Source organism: Stegostoma tigrinum, chromosome 7, assembly GCF_030684315.1.
Source record: "Stegostoma tigrinum isolate sSteTig4 chromosome 7, sSteTig4.hap1, whole genome shotgun sequence".
NCBI classification, from domain to species: domain Eukaryota; kingdom Metazoa; phylum Chordata; class Chondrichthyes; order Orectolobiformes; family Stegostomatidae; genus Stegostoma; species Stegostoma tigrinum.
In genome coordinates this window covers 11,258,882-11,283,574 of record NC_081360.1, presented here as the reverse complement: position 1 = coordinate 11,283,574, position 24,693 = coordinate 11,258,882, and the positions used below count along the sequence as shown (strand labels likewise).

At 42.3% G+C, this 24,693-nt stretch overlaps 1 protein-coding gene across 4 annotated transcripts in view; it reads right to left on the bottom strand.

Annotated features, from left to right (window-relative positions):
- The window catches only part of LOC125453945 (sperm-associated antigen 16 protein), an 825,922-nt gene that overhangs the window by 1,291 nt on the left and 799,938 nt on the right, over positions 1-24,693 (bottom strand). The window lies entirely within an intron of this gene.

Here is a 24,693-nt window from a genome sequence, read left to right as displayed (position 1 = left end):
GGAGTGGAAATGGTTTGCGACTGGGAGGTGCAGTTGTTTGTTGCGAACTGAGCGGAGGTGTTCTGCAAAGCGGTCCCCAAGCCTCCGCTTGGTTTCCCCAATGTAGAGGAAGCCGCACCGGGTACAGTGGATGCAGTATACCACATTGGTAGATGTGCAGGTGAACCTCTGCTTAATGTGGAATGTCATCTTGGGGCCTGGGATGGGGGTGAGGGAGGAGGTGTGGGGACAGGTGTAGCTTTTCCTGCGGTTGCAGGGGAAGGTGCTGGGTGTGGTGGGGTTGGAGGGCAGTGTGGAGCGAACAAGGGAGTCATGGAGGGAGTGGTCTCTCCGGAAAGCTGACAGGGGAGGGGATGGAAAAATGTCTTGGGTGGTGGGGTCGGATTGTAAATGGCGGAAGTGTTGGAGGATAATGCGTTGTATCCGGAGGTTGGTAGGGTGGTGTGTGAGAACGAGGGGGATCCTCTTGGGGCGGTTGTGGCGGGGGCGGGGTGTGAGGGATGTGTTGCGGGAAATACGGGAGACGCGGTCAAGGGCGTTCTCGATCACTGTGGGGAGAAAGTTGCGGTCCTTAACCGCCCACAACCTCCACAGCCAGCAACCCCAGAGGAGACAGCCACACTGAGCCCTGCCGCATCTTCACCATCCCCCCAGACCTCCCACTGACTGAGGACGAACGGTCAGTCCTTAGCAAGGGGCTCACCTTTGTCCCCCTACAACCACACATCAACGAATACCAGTCACGGTTGGATATAGAGCAGTTTTTCCGCCGTCTTCGCCTCCATGCCTAATTCTTCAACCGGGAATCCAACCCTCCTTCCGCTGACCCCTTCATCCGCTTCCAACACAAGTCCTCCTCCTGGACACCTCCCCCAGGCCTCCTACCCTCCCTCGACCTCTTCATCTCCAACTGCCGTCGAGACATTAACCGCCTCAACCTCTCCACCCCTCTCACCCACTCCAACCTCTCCCCCGCAGAACGGGCAGCCCTCCGCTCCCTCCGCTCCAACCCCAACCTCACCATGAAACCCGCAGACAAGGGTGGCGCAGTGGTAGTATGGCGCACTGACCTCTACATCGCCGAGGCCAGACGCCAACTCTCCGACACCACCTCCTACCGCCTCCTCGATCATGACCCCACACCTGAGCACCAAACCATCATCTCCAACACCATTCACGACCTCATCACCACAGGGGACCTCCCACCCACAGCCTCCAACCTCATTGTTCCCCAACCCCGCACGGCCCGTTTCTATCTCCTTCCCAAAATCCACAAACCTGCCTGCCCTGGTCGACCCATCGTCTCAGCCTGCTCCTGCCCCACCGAACTCATCTCCACCTATCTGGACTCCATTTTCTCCCCTTTGGTCCAGGAACTCCCCACCTACGTCCGTGACACCACCCACGCCCTCCACCTCCTCCAGGACTTCCAATTCCCTGGCCCCCAACACCTCATATTCACCATGGACGTCCAGTCACTGTACACCTGCATTCCGCATGGAGATGGCCTCAAGGCCCTCCGCTTCTTCCTATCCCGCAGGCCCGACCAGTCCCCCTCCACCGACACTCTCATCCGCCTAGCTGAACTCGTCCTCACACTCAACAACTTCTCTTTTGACTCCTCCCACTTCCTACAGACTAAGGGGGTGGCCATGGGCACCTGCATGGGCCCCAGCTATGCCTGCCTCTTTGTAGGTTACGTGGAACAGTCCCTCTTCCGCACCTACACAGGCCCCAAACCCCACCTCTTGCTCCGGTACATTGATGACTGTATCGGCGCCGCCTCTTGCCCCCCAGAGGAGCTCGAACAGTTCATCCACTTCACCAACACCTTCCACCCCAACCTTCAGTTCACCTGGGCCATCTCCAGCACATCCCTCACCTTCCTGGACCTCTCAGTCTCCATCTCAGGCAACCAGCTTGTAACTGATGTCCATTTCAAGCCCACCGACTCCCACAGCTACCTAGAATACACCTCCTCCCACCCACCCTCCTGCAAAAATTCCATCCCCTATTCCCAATTCCTCCGCCTCCGCCGCATCTGCTCCCACGATAAGACATTCCACTCCCGCACATCCCAGATGTCCAAGTTCTTTAAGGACCGCAACATTCCCCCCACAGTGATCGAGAACGCCCTTGACCGCGTCTCCCGTATTTCCTGCAACACATCCCTCACACCCCGCCCCCGCCACAACCGCCCCAAGAGGATCCCCCTCGTTCTCACACACCACCCTACCAACCTCCGGATACAACGCATTATCCTCCAACACTTCCGCCATTTACAATCCGACCCCACCACCCAAGACATTTTTCCATCCCCTCCCCTGTCAGCTTTCCGGAGAGACCACTCCCTCCGTGACTCCCTTGTTCGCTCCACACTGCCCTCCAACCCCACCACACCCAGCACCTTCCCCTGCAACCGCAGGAAATGCTACACCTGTCCCCACACCTCCTCCCTCACCCCCATCCCAGGCCCCAAGATGACATTCCACATTAAGCAGAGGTTCACCTGCACATCTGTCAATGTGGTATACTGCATCCACTGTACCCGGTGCGGCTTCCTCTACATTGGGGAAACCAAGCGGAGGCTTGGGGACCGCTTTGCAGAACACCTCCGCTCAGTTCGCAACAAACAACTGCACCTCCCAGTCGCAAACCATTTCCACTCCCCCTCCCATTCTCTAGATGACGTGTCCATCATGGGCCTCCTGCAGTGCCACAATGATGCCACCCGAAGGTTGCAGGAACAGCAACTCATATTCCGCCTGGGAACCCTGCAGCCATATGGTATCAATGTGGACTTCACCAGTTTCAAAATCTCCCCTTCCCCCACTGCATCCCTAAACCAGCCCAGTTCGTCCCCTCCCCCCACTGCACCACACAACCAGCCCAGCTCTTCCCCCCCACCCACTGCATCCCAAAACCAGTCCAACCTGTCTCTGCCTCCCTAACCGGTTCTTCCTCTCACCCATCCCTTCCTCCCACCCCAGGCCGCACCCCCAGCTACCTACTAACCTCATCCCACCTCCTTGACCTGTCCGTCTTCCCTGGACCGACCTATCCCCTCCCTACCTCCCCACCTACACTCTCTCCACCTATCTTCTTTACTCTCCATCTTCGGTCCGCCTCCCCCTCTCTCCCTATTTATTCCAGTTCCCTCTCCCCATCCCCCTCTCTGATGAAGGGTCTAAGCCCGAAACGTCAGCTTTTGTGCTCCAGAGATACTGCTTGGCCTGCTGTGTTCATCCAGCCTCACATTTTATTAACAGCCTGGATGTTTTAGCTTTAGTTTCTTATTGCTAATATGATAAAAATCAGCAGGGACTTGAACGAATGAACTTGCAGTGTTTGGGCAGTATACTCTGCATCGTAAGGTGGGCAGTATACTTTGGTGTGGAGTGCACCAATAAAGTGCAGCAAAAACACAATCCCACTTCTTTCTGGATAGTGTCAAGTGCATGCCCTTCAGGAAAATAGTGAAAGGCCTTAAAGAGAGTACAGAACATTTTTACTCAAAAAGTGCCTGGAATGCAGGGCTTCAGTTACATAGAGAGACTAGAATAGCCAGGGTAGTTCCCCCGAGGCAATGGGACCTTTTGTGGAACTTTAACAGAGGTGCTCAAAATCACAAGAAATTTGATAGATTAAATATGAAGAAACTATTTCTGCTGGCAAATTTAAACAAAGACGGTACATAGTAAAAGTTAAATGAAGAGAAACAATTTTAGACAGTGAGTTGTTGTGATCTGGAATGCACTGCCAGAAAGGATGTTGGAAGCAGAACCAATAGAAACTTTCAACATAGAATTGGATAAAGACTATACAAGGAAAACATTTCAAGGTTATGGGGAAAAGCAGGGGAGCAAGAACTGGTTCAATGGCTCTTTCAAAAAGCTAGCACAGGTAGAATGGAACAAATGGCCTATTCTCAGTTGCATTATTTTATTATTCTTCAAGAAACCTCCATGATAACTGTGAGCCCTTGGAGCCTGCATTCAAAATTAATCCAAAAAAAAATTAAAATACATGGGGATAACAAAGTGTGGAGCTGGATGAACACAGCAGGTCAAGTAGCATCTTAGGAGCACAAAAGCTGACGTTTCGGGCCTGGACCCTTCATCAGAAAACCCGAAACATCAGCTTTTGTGCTCCTAAGATGCAGCATGGCCTGCTGTGTTCATCCAGCTTCACACTTTGTTATCTCGGATTATCTAGCATCTGTAGTTCCCATTATTTCCATAATACATGGGGAGGTTGTTTAAAACTTCCATGAGCATGGATTAATGACACAATTTAATAGAGAAAAACGATTTTATTTGGCGAAATAGTCCAGAATAAATCAGAATAATTTTAAGATTAGAGGTACACATTTAAAAGTGATGGCATGGAAACATTTCTTCATGGAGAAGTAGACACTGGTGTAGTGAGGATAGCACTGGACCTACACTTCCTAAATTCCAATTACTGCTCTTGGAACATGAATTCAAATCTCATCATGTAAGCTAATGGAATTTAAATTTTAATAATTATCATACTCTAAATTAAATAAACTCATCTCAGTGATAATGACCATGTTTGTTTTGCATCTCCACATGCATATTTTTACCTTTAGAAAAGCTGGGCATGTGCCAGGACAACTAGCGAGGTGATTGTCAGATGATGGAATCACATCAATGAATGCTCTTTCTGTGGGCAACAAGTCCTTCAGTGAGTCTTTAATCCAGAGCTTTTGATTGAGAAATGCAGCATGACCTCCTGAGTCATAAGACCTCCAAAGCGGCGATCATGAAACTACCAAGTAATCTAGAATGGCTCCCCAAAATAGCTGATGAGGCAGGGGCTCACTCAAAAAATTTCAAAACTAAGACTGATAGATTTATGATAACAAAGTGTGGAGCTGGATGAGCACAGCGGGCCAAGAAGCATCTTAGGAGCACAAAAGCTGACGTTTCGGGCCTAGATCCCTCTCCCACTGCAACTCTCTTGTAATCTCTTTGGCCTTGAAATTGCTCGACCATGTCCTGAAGCAAACCAGGTAACACAGCCACATCACCTTCCTCGGATGAAGGGTCTAGGCCCGAAATGTCCACTTTTGTGCTCCTAAGATGCTGCTTGGCCTGCTGTGTTCATCCAGCTTCACACTTTGTTATCTCGGATTCTCCAGCATCTGCAGTTCCCATTATCTCTGATAGATTTATGTTAGGCAAGGGTTTTACAGGATAGGAACTAAAGCAGATGAATAAATTCGATAAAGAGATCAATTTAGTTAGGTTTGTTAATGCCATTTTTGTGAAGAATGAATGCACTGTAGAGTCAACTGACTCATAATGATGCCACACAAAGAAATCCCTTTTGCTCACACATTTTGTTGTTTTTTTTCTGCAGTTTTGGCGAACTGGTTCTCAACTAGCAATAGAGGTAACATATTATCATTGCACAGAATAGACAAATGATACTATAAATCTACCAACTTTACACTCATTAATAACACTCCATCTACTACTAATCATTTTAATTACTGTATTTGAGATTAACAGCTGAAATCCTTTTCAATATTGTTTAGGTTCCTTTGGCAGAGAATTAATCTTTTGGCCTAGAATTCAGCAGGCTGATGTTCCTTTGCTTACGAACTAAATGTGATAATAATAAGCCGCATGTAATAAAAAAAATCAATAATTTCATTTTAAGCCACAATCTGGGTGTCCACACACATAAATAAGGCTGGAACGTATTACAACTCATAACCCAAACCTATTTGAGCAGTAATGTGCCTGACATTTTACTTTTGGTTGAGTTGCTATGTACTGTGAAGACACAAATTAATCAATACAAATAATAATCTGGAAAAAAATTTAAAATATCAAAGGCACTTGAGACAGCCAGAAAGACTGTGAGCCCTGACTGACCTTCTCTAAGTAAATGTGACCAGGAAATTGTCCTGTTGTGCTGTTGAAGCTGTATTGTTCATTGTGACTTTGGCTGCATAAAACTTAAGGTTTGGAAGGGGGTGGGATGTACACTTAAACTTTAATCAGTCCCCTCCCCTTTATCAATAGACAGCATATTGGTGACAGTTAGAGGGTTACGTGAATGCACATATGTAAAAGATTTATTCAATAATTGCTGTGAATGTTCTAGCGCTTTTGCAGAGGTGTATTTTGCTGTCTGCAGTTAAGTGTGATAAATTTGCCCAGTTTACCAGCTTTTAATAACTAGCTAGCTTCTTCAGCCAGAACAAAGCCTGACACAGCACCTGCTACTGGATAGATGGGGGTGTCCAATGCAGCAGGTGCCAGTGTTTATTATGGATCCTGGTGAAGACTGAAACCTGCTGAATGTATCACATTGCGTTTCTGGACACTTCTTGTGCATGCTACCAACAAATACAGTTCCACTGTTCTGAAAGCAAAATTACACCATTAACTTCAAACAAATCTTCCCTAGGAGCAAACATATGGTTTTCATCTGTACTCAAGGACTGAATGTGTAGTAACGTAGAACATTTTGTAAAAATAATAGATATAAAAATCACTATACTCCACTGAGAGGCAGTGAGTTTGTTCATATGCCTCTCAAGGGTTGACAATATAGTTTCATTCTCAGCAGCCATGCTATGGAAGAGGAATTGATCTTAACTGAAAAGTGATATTACCCCCCACAACTGATTTTTAAAATTTAATCTTGGAATGTGGGCACCGCTGACTGGGCAATGCCTGTCCCTAGTTGCCCTTAAGACGGTGGTGGTGAGCTGCCCCTTGAATGGAAGTGATTGTGGGATTAGAAGGTGCTGACTGAGAATCTTTGGTGAATTTCTGCCGTGCATTTTGTGGAGAGTATACACTGCTACTACTCAGCGTCAGTGGTGGAGGGAGTGGATGCTTGTGGTGCCAATCAAACTGGCTGCTTTGTCCTACATTGTGTCAAGCTTCTTGAGTGTTGCTGGAGTCGCACCCATTCAGGCAAGTGAATGAATTAATGAATGATTTATTCATTGTCATATACATCTTAAAAATACAGTGAAAAGTGGTTTGGCAACACAATCTGGAGCCATTTTGAATTATAATGATGATAGAAAGAACCACTTAAATAAGAGTTCATCTTCTGTCTTAAGCACAGCTTCAGGGCTTCTGCACAGTCTTTGCCAGCTGTTCCAGTCCTCAAGGAGACATGATGATGCTGACGCCCCAGAAGACATTGCCAAGAGCCCAGGCTCTGGGCCTACTGCTGTCAGGAGTCCAGGCTCTGGGCACTGTTGCCGCCAGGAGTCCTGGTCCATGCCACCAATGCTGCAGCCACTGCCCTGCAGATACCACTCTAGCCTTGCGATGAAGAAGAAAGAAAGCAGAAAAGAAAAAGACAAAAAATACACAAAGTTGTGTTTGAGGATCCATTTCACTAATATTCAATCCCTGATTGAGAATCTTATTCCTGTTGTTCGGTAACTATATAAGCAGCCACATGGTCCCAGATGTTATGGTCCAGGAACTTAAATTCAATTCATTAGTGCACGACAGGCTTTTTATAGCTCAAACTTCAAAGGTGATTGATTTTAAAAAGTGATAATCCAGATTACATGGGGCACTGACAAACATGACCTGGACATGTCAAAGGAAAATTTGTTGATAGCTTGGGCCCTAAAAAATAATAATAAAGTGTACAGTTTGGAATCTACTCTCAGCATTGCAAAAGTTCCTGTCTGTTTATTCCTTTGATTTTATACTTGCTCTGGGCCTCTTTGAGTCAAAGCAAGTCAGAAGCATTTGGATCTATTGACCTGATACCATGCCAACCTCTTAATTGAGGAAATCACTGTGTACAGTAGGTAGCTGTTCAATCATTCAACTCTTTTGAGATATTTCTTCAATTTCCCACATTCATACAATGACTATGCTTCAAATGTAGTCCATTGACTGAAAAGAGCTTTTGGAATGTCCTGAGGTCATGAAAGGCACTAGATCAATGCTAGTCGTTCCTTCTCATATCTGAAAACTGAAAGAAATTGAACTGCCATTGGAAAAGTCACCAATTAAATCCTGTTAATCTGTAGCAGGCCCTGTGAACTTTAGATCCACTTTCAGAATATTTGGGACAAATATTCCCCGATAAAGCATGGCCAAAAAAATAGTGACAGTCACCTGGGTGTGAGAAATGACAGACAAAGGGAAGTATACAAAATTAATTGAACACTATAGCATTAGGACTATCTCGCTTCTGTCTTTAATTCAGCAGCCTGCCAAAGCTGACACATGCAAAGAACAGCCTGGTCAGGATTTTTCACAAGGTCATTTGTCTCTGCCAAGGACATAATTCTAAGCACATGTCTTTGTGTCGACTTTTCTGGGCCTCATAAGATGAAACCTCAAAGTCACATACATAAAACAAACTGTTTGTAAGAAGGCAGTGAAATTCCTATGTAAGAGGAAGGTAAAGGATGACCTCATTGCCTGGGTGCTTGAAAGAATCGGGTTCATCTTAGCCATCGATTCCCCGGAAATTGCATAATTGAATGATAAGCTATGATTGCATTAGGATCTACTAGACTTACAAATAACATATATGTACAGGCAGACTAGGAGAAAGATCACATCGGACAGAGGAAAGGCTCCCTCAAGGATTATGGAAGCTACCTTTGACTTAACATCTCCGACCAGGTCAAGAAAGAACCAAAGGAAAATAACTATTGACAATAACTTTGCTTCATGTGTCTTAAATCTATTTGACCTGCCACCTGCAACTATCCTTACCTGGTACTGGTCATATGACTACTTATTCTGAGTGGGAATGGTCACCTCTTCACAAACTGCGTGTATTGCCTCAACACTTGCATATTCTGCAATCACAGGAATCCAATCCTATATGGGGGCTAGTTGGACGTCAACACAAAAAACAGTTTTGTGTGTCATATATTGCAAAGAGTTTGTTTTCAATAAGACATTTTCCTATATTTATTATCAAGAGACAAATGCAAATTTTATTCAAAGTAAATATCACAGTACAGGAGCTTTAGTGGCATTTAGAACTCAAATGATGAGACAATAATAGAGAAAATTATAATGTCATTCCTGTCAGTAAATGATGAACACATGAACCACAAAGATAACTGAAGCCTGAAATGCGAAAGCATTAAAAAATGACTGATTTTATATTTATAAAAGATGGGTGAAGTACAATTTAACCTTTAAATACTGACATATGTTTTGTGTATATGTTGCTTGTTGAGGCACAGTTTACTGAAAATATTCTGAACCTGAGACACTCTTAGTAGTTAAAGATGAAGTGAAAATCTAAGAGCCAGATTTTCATCATATTAGAGATTCTTTGCAAATAGTCAAAATCATAGAGGTACTCGGAAATATTAAGATGATCCCCTGATCATAGCGTTTCCCATTTCCAGACAGCTGGGGTGCACACATGCACAATACAAAGAGAATTCATTCTGTTCGGAATCTGGACTGTGGAGATTAAACAAGGTCAGAGCAGGTCTGTTTTTGTGCATTTCTTTAGGAAAGCCAGTGTACCCCTTTAGAGAGCTGAGGTACTCCTGTAAAGTTATATTTAAATTTGTATTTACTGCTTCAGAAAAATTTAAACCCTGGCCTCTTCTTGTTATTGAAGGGAGTGGGAGGAAGGGGCTGCTGGTCTTTCAGGATAACTTTTTTGTTGCTCTCACATATCATGGCATCCAGGTGTAAGGAAGATCTTGGTGCTTTTGAAGGCCACATTGTGCTTCATCCCAGGGAGCATGGATGTTGGACGGAGCTTCCTGTCATATAAAATCTGCAACTGCCAATCACTGTAAGCAGCCAAAGCTCAGAGGGAGAGCAGATGTCAGTAACAAGAAGCTGTGGCACACAGCCCAGGAAGGATAAAGGGAATGGGAGGAAAGTCAGACGCTTTCTTGTGCAGAGACTGTACAGACCTAAGACTTCATACTTTAATATGATGCATAACTAATGACAGAGAAATCTTGGATTGAGCAATGAGGTTGTCAGAGACAACTGCTGCAGCAACAACAGGAGCCACAGTATACTGATCTCTGTGTCTTGTCAGCAGCAATGAAGATAATATACACACTAAATGTCTATACCTCAGGTCCTTTCCATTGCTCACTGGATGTGCCAACTAGGCTGTTCTAGTCATCAGCACATAGACGTCACAGGCAATGATGGGGTGCACCCCTCAGATTAGGGAGCAAATTTGGTTTCCCTTTATATAGCCTCCGTACGCAGATAGACAAGGCCTTTGTCCAAATTGTAGGTTTCCTTTAGGTACAGGGCATCATTGATTTGTACCCACGTTGCAATAACGACCACAATCAGGCTTTAGACATTTTCAGTCAACTAAAAGTCTTTTCAATAATTCAATGTGTCAGTCGTATTGTGCATAAAAGATTGAGGGGCACTGGAAGAGGACGTGGCAACTTGCCCATCAATTTCAACCACTGATGTCCTTTAGGGACCCACCATTTGAGGCAGAGGGCAGCAAGAACACAAGCCATGTTGTCATCAAACGTAATATCAAGCAGGTCATTGGTATTTTAAAGATGAAATTTAGTGCCTCAGTTGCCCTTCAATATGTTCCGGCAGATTCTCAGTGGTTGAATGTTGCACACGATAGCACAGCGTAGAAGCCACCAAGCAAATGAAGAAAAGGTCATGGGCAGACGTTTTACTCGAGAGGAGCAAATACACAAGGGGGAAGGATTGCCATGTATGATCGTAACTTCTGCCACAGTGTCTGATAGTGCGATGTCTTGTTGTACATTGCCTTTCCTCCAATAAACAGTGATAGGGATACGAGGACTTGGGATTCCAGTCATTCCACCAAACTCCCTTACACAGAGGTCAGAGTCCTTGCCCCACCCCTAATCGATTGGCTGACTGGCTCGCTACAACTGCCCAATGTCCTCCAAGCTAGGGAGACACAGTCAGAATGGTTTCATTTCCTCTCTCCATGTCTGATGTAGTCTCTTTTACTTCCTTATCCTTTCGGGAGCAATGCGTCCTCCACATATTGTACAGAGCATTCCATCTATCTTACTCCTCTCTATTCCTGCTTTTAATAATGAACATTTCCCTTCAGGTTATCTTTTGTTTCACCTTCAAACCCACCACATCTCCAACTTGTTGTCCCTGTTTGTCGCTCGTTCAGGCCTCACTCTCCGCTTATCAGCCACTACATCGTCTAACTGTCGTAACAACAAACATACCTGTCCCACTGCCTGTCCCTTGGCTCATCCTAATAGGGCTAACAGGGCATCTCCCATCCAGCATGCACCACATCACATTAGCTGTCTCCTCCTTCTGGCTGTGGAAGCTTCCTGATCTGGACCCTGAAACTGTGGAGAATACATACCCACCTGCATAGGCAAATTCATCAAATGTTTTATACCTTTTGGTATGCTCTTCCATTTGTTGGCATTACCTTCCCAATCTATTGGGGAAGGGTACTTGTTTCCTACTGCTAGCGTCAATGCATTCCACAATGATCCAGCTTGCCCTATATTTCTAAAAACAGTATTCACATCTGGATCAATGCTTAGTGCTCCCAGATTCCCTCAACTCTGTGGCACTCAGCATAATGTGGGTGGCACCCTAGTCCCACAACTGCACCAACCAAGAGGCCAAGGCTTCATCCAACTACTGCTTAAAGCATGACCTCAAATCCTGCAATTTGGACATAGAGTAATCTCTCACTATTCTCGAATTTTGGGGGTTTTGTCCTCCACTTGTTTTTCCTTATTTGTTATTAGGGATCATGCTATTCGTCTCTTCTCTGAGGATAGCTCCAGAGGTGGAACATCCCCTTCCCCATCTGTCCATTCATACTCTGAATCTGATGGATACCAAATGTCTCCATACCAATGGTCAGGATCGCATCGTGAGGTTAATAACATGTGCACTTTGACTGGGTCAACTTTCCAGTTGTGCCGTTTTGCTCTAATTTTTCTTGCACTGTCACCAGACAGTATACTATCTGTCTGATTCTGTTCCTCCTCTGCCTTCCTGCGCTGTCTTAACTGCTTCTGTTGGGATAACGTTATACTGTTCTACTGCCGTTAGCGGCCTCAAACTGCCTGTTTCTGGCCTAGCACTCTTTCAATTCCCTACACATAGAACGCAAAGCAGTTAACAATATCCATCCCATTTGGGGTACACTGTCCTTGCTTTTGGGGAAGACTGCCTCCCACAAACACTCGTGTACAGCAGTCTGTATGAATAATCCTCCTTTCTTTTTTTTCCTGTTATGACCGTCCCCCATTCTTGCAGGGATCTAACTGTGCAAACAAATTAGCTACAGACCCAAATCCAGAGTCTGCTGCATTCCATCCTGGAATTCGGAAAATCTCCGGAGCATCAGGTTACCATTCCCTACTCTTAAAAATGTTCTTGAATCTCATCCTTGTTTCCGTATTGTTCTGCAGTCTCAAGAAAATACATCTTGTGAGACCATTGACTACACAAAGCCTGGAGGAATCAATGCTGAGACAGCAAAAATACCAGGAGATGCCAGGATTATGTCTTGTCAAATATCAGGCCCTCAATGCGTTATTTATTCCTGTTGTTTCTATAATTCTTTTTGCTTATTGGAATGTGGTATCACTGGCTAACTCTTTGGAACAGCATACACCATATACATTGGCAATATAGTAAATTTATAATCCAATTACTGTTACTGTTTAAACCCCCTGCCAAAACTGGTACCCATGTCAGATGTAAAGTTATTTGTCATTTGTACCATTTATCTGTTTTGCTTTTGTAAAAATTGCAAAGCTTTCACAATAGAGTGGATTATGCATTTGCAGTTGCCTTTGCTAGTTGTGTTTATTTATTACAAGTGAAACTGCTTTTTGTTCAAAATTTAGTATTTCTTTTACGGAAAATGTACTAAGACCTCAGATCCTCAACTGATCCAAATAAAAGATAAACTTTTTTTTAGAGAGTACTGTTTAGATTTAGACAATCCCATGCTGCATGAATAACCAGAGTTATCAGAATTTTAAAAAATGTATTGTGTATCTATCTAATTATTTGAACTCATACAGGAAGCTTTTCAGATGTGTAATATTTACTTATTGAGTCATAGAGTCATACAGCACAGAAGAGGCCCTTCGACTCATCAAGTCTGCATTGACCTGTCTACATTAATCTCATTTTCCAGCACTGAGCACGTAGCCTTGAATGTTATGACATTTCAAGTCTCATCCAAGTACTTTTTAAAGGTTCAGAGATAATGGGAACTGCAAATGCTGGAGAATTCCAAGATAATAAAATGTGAGGCTGGATGAACACAGCAGGCCAAGCAGCATCTCAGGAGCACAAAAGCTGACGTTTCGGGCCTAGACCCTTCATCAGCCTCTCTGATGAAGGGTCTAGGCCCGAAACGTCAGCTTTTGTGCTCCTGAGATGCTGCTTGGCCTGCTGTGTTCATCCAGCCTCACATTTTATTACTTTTTAAAGGTTGTGAGGTTTCCCTCCTCTACAAGGCAGTATACTCTAGATTCCCACCCTCTCTGGGTGAAAAATGTTTTCCACAAATTCCCTCTAAAACCAGCTGCCTTTCACCATAAAATTATGCTCCTCATTATTGACCCTTCACCTGAAGGGAGTAGTAGCTTCCTATACACCCTATCCATGCCTCTCCAATAATCTTATACACATCAGTCAGGTCTCCCCCTCAGCCTTGTCTGTTCTAAAGAAAACAACCCAAGATTATCCAACTTCACTAAGGGGCAACTTTCATAGCTGAAATGCCTCATCCCAGGTAACATCCTGCTTAATCTACTCTGCACCCCTCCAGTGCAATCACACCCTGTCTATGATGTGGTGATTGAAACTATACTCCTGCTGTGACCTAACCAAAGTTCTATACAACTCCAACATAATCTCCCTGTTCCTATGATCTCTGCCTCATTTGATAAAGGCAGGTCTCCCATATCCCTTCTTAACTAACCTACTAACTTCTCCTTCCACTTTCAGGAATTTGTGGACAAGCACGCCATAATCTTGCTGTTTCCCTGAGGACTCTAGTGTCCTTCCTTTCATTGGGTATGATTTGGATGTTAACATAGAAGTATGGTTAGTAAGTTTGCAGATGACATCAAAACTGGTGGTGTCATCAACAGTGAAGAAAGTTACCTCAAAGTACAACAGGACCTTGATCAGATGGGCCAATGGGCTGAGGAGTGGCAGATGGAGTTTAATTTAGATAAATGAGATGTGCTGCATTTTGGAAAGGCAAATCATGACAACACTTACACACTTAATGGTAAGGTCCTCGGGAGTATTGCTGAACAGAGACCTTGGAATGCAGGTTCATAATTCCTTGGTAGACAGGGTAGTGTAGAAGGCCTTTGGTATGTTTGCCTTTATTGGCCAGTGCATTGAGTATAGGAGTCGGGAGGTCATGTTGCAGCTATACAGGACTTTGGTTAGTTCAGAAAAGATTTACAAGGATTTTGCTAGGGTTTGACAGTTAGAGCTATAGAGAAAGGCTGAGTAGGCTGGGGCTATTTTCCCTGGAGCATCCGAAGCTGAAGGGTCACCTTATAGAAGTTTATAATATCATGTGGGGCATGGAAAAGATGAGTAGCTAAGGTCTCTTCCCCACAGCGGGGGATTCCAAAACTAGAGGGCATAGATTTAAAGTGAGAGTGGAAAACTTTAGAAGGGACCTAAGGGGCAACTTTTTCACACAGTGTATGAATGGAAATGAGCTGCCAGAGGAAGTGGTGGAGGCTGACACAATTCCAACATTTAAAAGGCATCTGGATGGATATACAAACAGGAAGGATTTAGAGGGACATGGCACAAATGCTGGTAAATGGGACTGGACTAACTTAGGATATCTGATTGGCATGGACGAGTTGGACCAAAGGGTCCATTTCCACGGACAGCTCTATGACTCTGTGTATGCTCCATTCTATTGCTGCTTTATCCAAAGTGCATCATCTCACATATAACAGGGATAAATTCATCTGCCACTGATCTGTTCATCTGATCAATCCATCTATATCTTACAGTAAACTAAAACATTTTCCCTCATGTTAATGTCTCGGCTAATCCTTGCATCATCCACAAACATACTTATCAACTCCCCCCATTCTCATCTGTACATTTTACATTATTCAGGAACAATAAGAGTTGATTCTATGGTACACCACTGGACATTGGCCTTCAGACATACAAAGAGTCTTCTACCACCATACTGTGTCCCCTACCACTAAGCCAATTTTGGACCCATATTGTCATGTTACTCTGGATTCCATGTGCTTTTTACCACCTTTAGCAGTCTTCCATGTGGGGCCATGTCAAAGGCTTTGCTGAAATCCAACTAAGTCAACTGCACGACCTTCAGATACATACCTGATCACCTCCTCAAAAACATTCCACCAGATTTGTAAGGCATGCCCACCCTGTGAGAAAGCCATACTGACTAACACTGATAAAACCTTGCACTCCAAGTGGAGATTAATTCTCTCTTTAGAATTTTCTCCAATAATTTCCCTACCACTCTTGAGACTTGCTGATCTGTAATTCCCTGGTTTATCTCTACCACCTTTCTTGAAAAGTAGAACCACATTAGCTATCCTCCAGTTCACTGGCAAGTCCCGTGGCCACAGAGAAATTAAATAACTCGGTCAGACTCCCAGTAATTTCCTCCCTCATCACCCACAGAACCCTGGGATATAACTCATCTGGACCTGGGAGGTTGGGCTTTAAATCTGCCAAAATCTCCAGTACATCATCACTCCTTATGTCAACCTGCTTGAGAACCTCACAGTCCCTATCCTGAAATTCTGTACTTACATCTTCATTCTTCAAAAGTGAAGACAAAATCCAAAGTACTCATTTAACATCTACTAATGTTCTGCAGAGCTACACATAGATTGCCCATTGGTTTCTAATGGGCCCCAACCTTCCTCTTTCTCTTAATATATTCACAGAATATCTTGGGATTCTCCTTTCTTCCATGATCCCTTTTTGCTCCCTTAATTGCTTTTTCCCTTCACTTTCTATAATCCACGATGGCCTCTATTGATTCGGCTCAGTTTCACCAACTAAAAGTCTTTCTTTTTCCTTCTTATCCAAGCCTGATTATTCCTAGACTTTAAAGGGAATATGTTAGCTTTGTACTCTCTCTATTGACTTTTGTAATGCCACCGAACCACCCCCTCCGCCCATAACATTCTGCTTAGGTTTTCCCCCCAAATTATTGCTCCTAACCTACTTTGGCCAGATCCTGCCTTGTTTTAATAGAATCAGCCTTTCCCCAATTCAAAACCCTTTTTGCAGACCATCTCTCCTTTTCCATAACAAATTTAAATCATACGATGTTGTGGTCTCTATCACTAAAATGCTCCTCCCTCTGTCACTTCAGCCTTTTGGGTTTCGTTCCCCAGAATTGGGTAATATACTGCACCTACCCTTGTTGGACATTCCACATTTTAACTTATAAAGCTCTTCTGAGTACATTTCAAGAAATCTGGTCTGTTTAAACCCTTTACACTATGATCATTCCAATTAATGTTGGAGAACTTCAAATCCTCTGATGTGAGTTTCCCCTCTTTATTTGTCAGCTTTACCTACATTTGAAGACCCTTCCAAGACATTATCCACCTTATTGCAATAACTGAGTCCTTAATTACTACTGTGACACTTGCTCTTCTACACCCTCCCTTGTCTCACCTGAAGGTCTTATACCCTCAGAATGATGAATTGCCAATCCTACGCTTTGATCAATATGTCTGTGTGATGGCAACAAGATCATAATTCCACATGTAAATCCATATCCCCTTAACCCATGTGACTTACTTATAATACTCCTAGCATTAACATCAAGGCCATCCAGTTTCACTATTCTCCCTTGAATCACAACATGGCTCAATTCTGTCTGTCTATTCTGGGCAGCTAATTGTTCTTTTCTGTATTACATCTTTGTTATAAGTTTTACACATTTGAATAAAAGGTCTATAATTACAAAGCATCAGCTGTGAAAATGAGAATCTTGTAAGGGCCTAAATTATGTGGGTTATGATGAGAAATCTGATTGAATCACACAAGATGCATAGTCAGGCCTTTCTCAACATTGGGGCAACTAGTTGAATTTTTTGACTAAGTTGCAAATGTTGAAATGTGAATCTCATTAGGGGCTGGTGAATTGCCTATTAAGCAGAATTATTGCTTGTTAATGACTTTATTAACTGCCAATTTCATCTCACAAATACACAGCTTTTTATCATACCATTTGCCAAGACTAAATTCAACATTCAATTCTTGACATAAAAGTCAGTACCTTGTGACTTCAGCTTGCTCTGAAAGATCTAATTGTCGAACACCACACATTGTAGTTAATGAGGTGAGTCTGGTAGAATGCCCTAAGAGAATTTAGTCAACCTCGCATAGAGAAGCCCTCGTGCAATTCCATGAAACTGATGGAGGATTCAGCCCAGGATTTCAGTTCCTCCATGCTAAAAGTATACCAGGTGTCATGAGACTGATCCACTGTTTGGAAAGTTCTGAGAAAAGTCCTTTCATATATTCACTGAAGGATTGTATAATCTTGCAGCCTAGAAGGAAACCAAATGATCATGGCTTTTGAAAGAGGTGTCCAAAAGGTAGGTCCTTACCCCATCTTTTACCAATGACTCTGCAAATTACTTTTCTTCAAATGTTTCGAAAGCTGCTCTGGAATCGATCTGAATGAGCCAGGCATTTACCACTTCACAGTAAGAATGAAGGGAAGTTAGATTTGAGGACCATGCTTTGAGAGCCATTCCATGGGCTGAATAGTAAAGGGACTTGTAAATGCTGATTGTCATTTCAACTTCTTTGCTGGCATACAAAGTTTTGTGATTTGCATAATGCAGTCATACAAACTTACATTGTTCCCTGGAACAGTCTGGGTGGAGTATGAGGCAAAAAAGGTTGAGAGCAATGATGACCTTATCAACTTCTGGTCCCTGATTAAACAGGGGGCAAGAGCTGATAAATGAGGATGCACAGTTCAATGACAGCCTGCCTGGGAAAGCACAGCCTCCTGATGTGGTGTCCCTCAGTCATATCCAGGAAGGAATTTTGGATTAAACACCTAAGGATTGGGTAAGGCCTTTTACAGAATGCAACTTACATCAACTGCACCTCCACTTAGTTCTTGAGGATGTTGCTGCTCCTTTTTGATGCACAGTACTGAAGTATAAATGCATTTGTGATCCAAATGATCTGAGAGTTTAGAGTTTATTCTGGCACATGGGCTAAATACATGCTAAATATACAATACAGCAACTCTGACTGGGAAAAGTAAACAAGCGGTCAGAATTCAGGGCCCACATATGTTTGTTTGCTTTAGGAATTTCCTTGCAACATTTTTTTTAGAAGACAGTGAATTGTCCTACTAGTGTATGATGATCTGATTGCCCACAGCTTGCTGCCCCTTTAAATCCAATTTCCAGTCACATCCATTAACATGTGAAGCTAATCCCATAAAGTCTATTAAGCAGATTTGGTACAGAACAAACTTCGTAGGCACACAGTTAAAATTGTGTTTTGGCCTTAACTGCATTTATATTTAGCAATGTTTTTATAGGGTATACTTCATAGTGTTAGGTCCAAAGATAAAATGGATGTCAGTGGTTTTTCAGCAGAAATGTGGTATCAAGCTGATCTTCAGTAATTTAACTGCCCAAAGGGCTGTTTCTGCATGGTGAATTGGATTAAAACCTTGGTCAAAAATTACAATTGGGCAGCACGGTAAGTGGAAGAGTTCCAGACTTAATTGTCAATGTCCCTCATTTATACATTTCTAGAGACGAAGGGGAAGGTGGGAGTGTGTTGTCAGTTCAGGATTTGGAGCCTCCCTCTTTATTGGAAATGGGCTCAGCTTCAAAAATGACATAGGATTCCACTTGGATCTCATGTCATGTCATTTTCTAACCCCTTTCCAATTTGTCTAACTGTTAATAAGTACCTGCCTGTTTTTATTTCAACTGCAAAATCAGTATCAGCGCAAACGAGATTTCAATAATTCAATACATTTTCTGAAGAAGGGCCTAAGCCCGAAACAAGGAATGGGAAGTTCCATTATCTCCAAGCCTGAAACGTCAGCTTTCCTGTTTGGCCTGCTGTGTTCATCCGGCTCAACACCTTGTTATCTAAGATTTCAATAATGTTTGTTCACTTGAAATAAAGTACTTGAAATGAGTTAAATCGGGCGGGGACCTGTCTTTTCTAGAAAGCAAAAGGCTGAGGGGTGACCTGATAAACGTATTTAAACTTATTAAGGGTTTAATAAGATGTGTTTTCCCTCAGGTCATAAACATAAGATAGTCATCAATGAAACAAGTAAGGAACTCATGAAAAACCTCTTTACAGAAAGTGTACATGGAATATTGAATAAACCATCACGTGGAGTGGTTGATATGGAATTTATGAGAAAGCTAGAAGCACAATGTAGAAAGGGGTGGGTGAATAGAATGGTGGATGTTTGTTGAAAATAAATACTGGAATGGGCCAGTTGGATCAAACGGTTAAGTAAATTTGCAGATGACATTAAAGTCAGTGGAGTTGTGGATAGTGCAGCAGGATGTTCCAGGTTACAGAGGGACATAGATAAGCGGCTGAGAGGTGGCAAATGGAGTTTAATGTGGAAAAGTGTGAGGTGATTCACTTTGGAAGGAGTAACTGGAATACACAGTCCTGGGCTAATGGTAAGATTCTCGGTTGTGTGGATGTGCAGAGAGATGTTGGTGTGCATGTGCATAGATCCCTGGAAGTTGCCATCCATGTTGATAGGGTTGTTAAGAAGGCGTATGGTGTGTTAGGTTTTATTGGTAGAGGGATTGAGTTTTGGAGCCATGAGGTCATGTTGCAGCTATGCAAAACTCTGTGGCCGCACTTGGAGCATTGTGTGCAGCAATGGTCGCTGCATTATAGGAAGGATGTGGAAGCATTGGAAAGGGTGCAGAGTAGATTTACCAGGATGTTGCCTGGTATGGAGGGAAGGTCTTATGAGGAAAGGCTGAGGGACTTGAGGCTGTCTTCATTAGGGAGAAGAAAGTTAAGAGGTGACTTAATAGAGACTTACAAGATGATCAGAGGATTAAATAGGGTGGACAGTGAGAGCCTTTCTCTTCGGATGGTGACGGCTAGCACGAGGGGACATAGCTTTAAAGTGAGGGGTGGTAGATATAGGACAGAAGTCAGAGGTAGGTTCTTTACTCAGAGTAGTAAGGGCATGGAATGCCCTGCCTGCAACAGTAGTAGTCTCGCCAACTTTAAGGGCATTTAAATAAACATCGGATAAACATATGGATGATAATGGAATAGTGTAGGTTAGATGGGATTCAGATTGGTTTCACAGGTCGGTGCAACATCGAGGGCCGAAGGGCCTGTACTGCGCTGTTATGGTCTATGTTCTTTGCTGCAAATTCTTTGTAATATGTGTGAAATTTCTTTCTCGTGTGCCTAGCATTCGATTTGCTTTGTTAACAAAAGGTTCAAATTTACTTGAAACATTTGGTATTTTAAAAAAGCTTGCTACATTCTTTACGAGTGAATACCTTTTCTACATATGTACACGTTCATATTTCATGTTCCAACAAATATTTCATTTCATTTATCCACATTAAGTGCCATCTGTTTTTCTCAGCTGTTTGCTTTTGAATGCTTCTTTATACTTGTCATCTGGCCAGATAGCTTAATGTCATCAGCAGACTTCATATAATCAGAGTTAATCTCATCATCCGTGAACAATGTGAACAACAGGGACCTGGAGCAAATTCCATAAAAGCTCACCTGCTACTGTCCATACCAGACTTATTTTCTATTTATTTTCTTATGATGTCCCTGCTATTATCATGAATTTTCAATGCAGTTTACTAATGCGACGTTATTTCTACAAGATGTAATCTTTAGAATCCACAGGTATGCAGATTTATAAAAAGTCTTCTAAAAGTTAATTATATTTATGACTGTTATGAACCTGACCAAACCCCCTTGAAATATAGTCATAAGACAGCCTGGACCCTAATTCTTTTCCTATTTTAAAGTAAGCATAAGATGTTGCATTCTGTTTGCAATTTGGTTGGTCAAACTACTCAACTTTAACTTAAATACACTCTATTTTTACATTACAGATAAAATACAGGCAAAATAAAAAAGAAAATAACTGGCTTAACTGTAATTTTATCATAGGGTTTGACAAAGTAACATATATTAATGACTACTAATTAACTGTTCCAATATAGCAGCATCTTATAAATATGCCCTTGGCAAAGGCAAATTCAGTAAAATAAATGGACTCATATGCAATTCTAGCTGCAGGATGAGAAGCCACAGCTTTTAGCTCTAACAGAGAGAAGAAAAAGAGCTTCTACTTCCAGCTTCAAGACCCCAGCAACTGCTGAAAGCTAAAACTAAAAATCATAGTTCTGTGGGAGCTTGACCCCACCCATTCAGGCAGCTTCCATTGTTCCAACTTCAAAAAAAGAAACTAAGGCCTCACAAGCTGTTTTCTTTATTGGCTTTGAGCAGACCACTTGAACCTCTGTCTCAGCCTTTTTTTAATGAAAATAGGGCAAAATACACCTCTTAAAGCCAAAGTATCATCACACCACATACTCTTAATCGGCCAAATTGGCAGCAACCTCAAGGAATTCCAGAACACTGGTGAGACATGTACCTCAGATCACAGTTTGGAGGCAGCTTTAATATGCATTCCTGTCCTTGACACATTTCAAAAAAGTTAAGATCATCCCATAAAAAAGGTGGGTGGGATTTTCATAGAAAAAGAATCACAAACAAAGCAGGAAACTCTCAAATGAAAACGACATTTCAGGGATAAAAGATAGCAGCAATACTATGCCTGAATGAAATTAAAGGATCAACTAGAAGTTATTGTGGTGATGAGATTTTAAGCAATATTCTTAAGATGCTTTAAATTGGACAGTGGTGTAGCAGCTTTGGTTCTTTTTGATGCTGAACCGAGTTGGAAAATAATTCCTTTCATCTATCACAAAATAAAGCTACAGGAACCAGGAAGTATAGAGCTGAAAGCAAAAGGGACATATGAATACAACATTTGAAATGAGGAAAGCAAAAAACAAAAACACTGAAACATTGTTTGTCATCTAGGACAAAAGTTCAGTGTCACAGATAGTAATGGTGCAGAAGGAGGTCATTCAGACCATCATGTCTATAGTGGCCCTCTGAATGAGCACTCTGTTGTTGCCCTGCCTCTTCCTTGAAACTCTGTACACTGTTTCAAATAATAACCTTGAAGGCCTCCACACCAGTCAGCATGATGGACTTTTTAATAGCCCAATCTGATCTGAAATGCTTTTAAACTTGGACAATTTAATACCATCTCTGTATGTAGAAAGAATAAATGACTCATATTTACCCATCACTCTGTTCCTTCTCTGATAAATTAGATACTTAAAGGTAAGACTAGAAACCTATTCCTACAGGGTGTAAAATCTAGATAAGGAATGGAGCATTTACTTCCTCTTTCCACCTCAATCCCAGCAGTCTGTTCATGCTCTACTCAGTGTTAAGCTGTATTGACAAGCTATATTTACCTGTTTTGAAACTAAAGCATTAAATAAGCCCCAGTTTCAGAAAAAAACTTGTTCAAATTGGCTTCCTTAATCAACTAACAATGGTTGCTCCACAGTGTGCGAGGGATCTTGTGGCACCGTGGTATCATCCCTAACTCTGAGACAGGAGGCCTGCGTTCAAGTTTTACCTGATCCAGAGATATGTAATGCCAACTCTAAACAGATTGATTAGAAAATATCTACTCCTATTTTGGCCTCTGGGTCCTGAATGTAAACAGTAAATTTCAATTAAATATACACAAGTGTGGATTTTTAGAATGAGATTATGACTTTTTAAACACACTAAATTGCCAGCATTATGTTTTCAAGTTGCACTCAGCTTTTTGCCCTAAGCAAAAAAATTTTGAACAATTTGCATTTAATATGCAGAGTTAGAAGAATTAGGAAGCTGCAAGGGCCAGCTTAGAAATCATTGGTCTCCAAAGCAGCAAAAATGAATCCAGAAAAATAATTACATAAAGTTGAAGCAAAATACATTCATAGGGATGAAGTTTCGAGAATCAGAGAAAGAAGAATTTGAAATAACTCCACAAAGGCTGATATCCCATCACCAAGTCACCTTTTATTTAACCATGGAGAATCTTTGACACTGATCCAGTTCTCTCAGAATGAACAGGATGCCTGACACCCCTGTTCTTGTCTGTCAGCCAGGTCTCCCTGATTGGAGCTATTAATCTGGTCCAATCAGGAAATTCATATCCTATGAGGTCCACCTAGCTAACCTTGTGACAATCACCATAAAACTAAAGTCAGATCAAGAGAAAGAGGCTGAAAACAAATTCAGAGAAGGTCCTCAGTCAAGTCAAAGGAGGAAGGGGATAAATATTGTTCTCATCAAATGTGGAACTGAATAATTATCTTGGAGGAACTTGCCCACTTGACCTCCAGACAGGTGAGCCAGTGTGGATTTGTGATCAGCCTCATCAGTTATCTGCTTGAATAAATACCACATATGCAGTCCCATGTCATTCCAACTGAAATTATTCAGTGATCATGCAAGGTTTTCCACAGTCTCTTATTAACAGCATGCTCAGGATAGTCAGTACTGAATAGTTCCTCCAAACACTTTCTTTCAAAAGAATAAATAGATTTCACCCTAAACTCAGCAGACAGTTTTATTTTCAGAGATATGAGATATCAGCTGGACAGTCTGTCCTTGCAAGTTTGTTACCCACCAACTGAAGACCTAAATATCAAAGCACTCTCTGAGCAGCTGTTATTCAAAACAGGGGACTACAACTGAGGAGGTCTTATCAGTCACATTACTTCTATGAAGACTTGTTAAAAAATAAATCTTCAATGTCCACAGTGACCTTTCAACAATCTGATTTAAAGAAATCACTCTGCTCCACAAAACTTTAAATAAATCGATTTTTACACATATCTTCAAGGCTTAAGCCTTCCACTAAATATTAAGTATGAAACAGCTCGGTAACAACTATCCAATGTAATTGGAGCTTCATGGCAGAGGAAAAGCTCTGCGAGAGGTCCTACTCCAGCAAATTCAAGGCCAATATCTTGCAGGTGGGACATACAAATTTGCATCATTATAATCACTCATACTTAGCAATAAATCAAATGTCTCATGTTAAACGTGGTTTTATAAGTATACTAATTTTCAGGAGTTTATTTTGGAAAGTTTTAAGCGAGGATGAAGGAGCTTATAGATTACATTCCATTGTCACGCTGACATTTTATGATAACAACCTATTTTTTAATTATTCACATATCCACTAGGTCTCAATTTTTTATGAACTGGTCCATCCAATCAGTAAACTTAATAGCATACAGGCTATTGACCATTTAGTCCTAATTGTGTGCAATGAGTGTAGGCCCCACTCAGGAGCTAGTTTTACAGAGTCCTATTTTCTTGTATTCATTATAATCACCAATTTTTCTGCTTCAAAGCAATTATCTGTTAACTTTTCCAATACTGCAATTAATTTAGCATTGATTGTTACTTGTAAAACTTTCTATGGTTTAATGTATCATCTGTAAGAGTTCCTTCCATTCAAGTATTGAGTACTTGGAAAAACAAAGAGATCTTTACTGGGATTCCCTCAATGTGTTCCTACTAG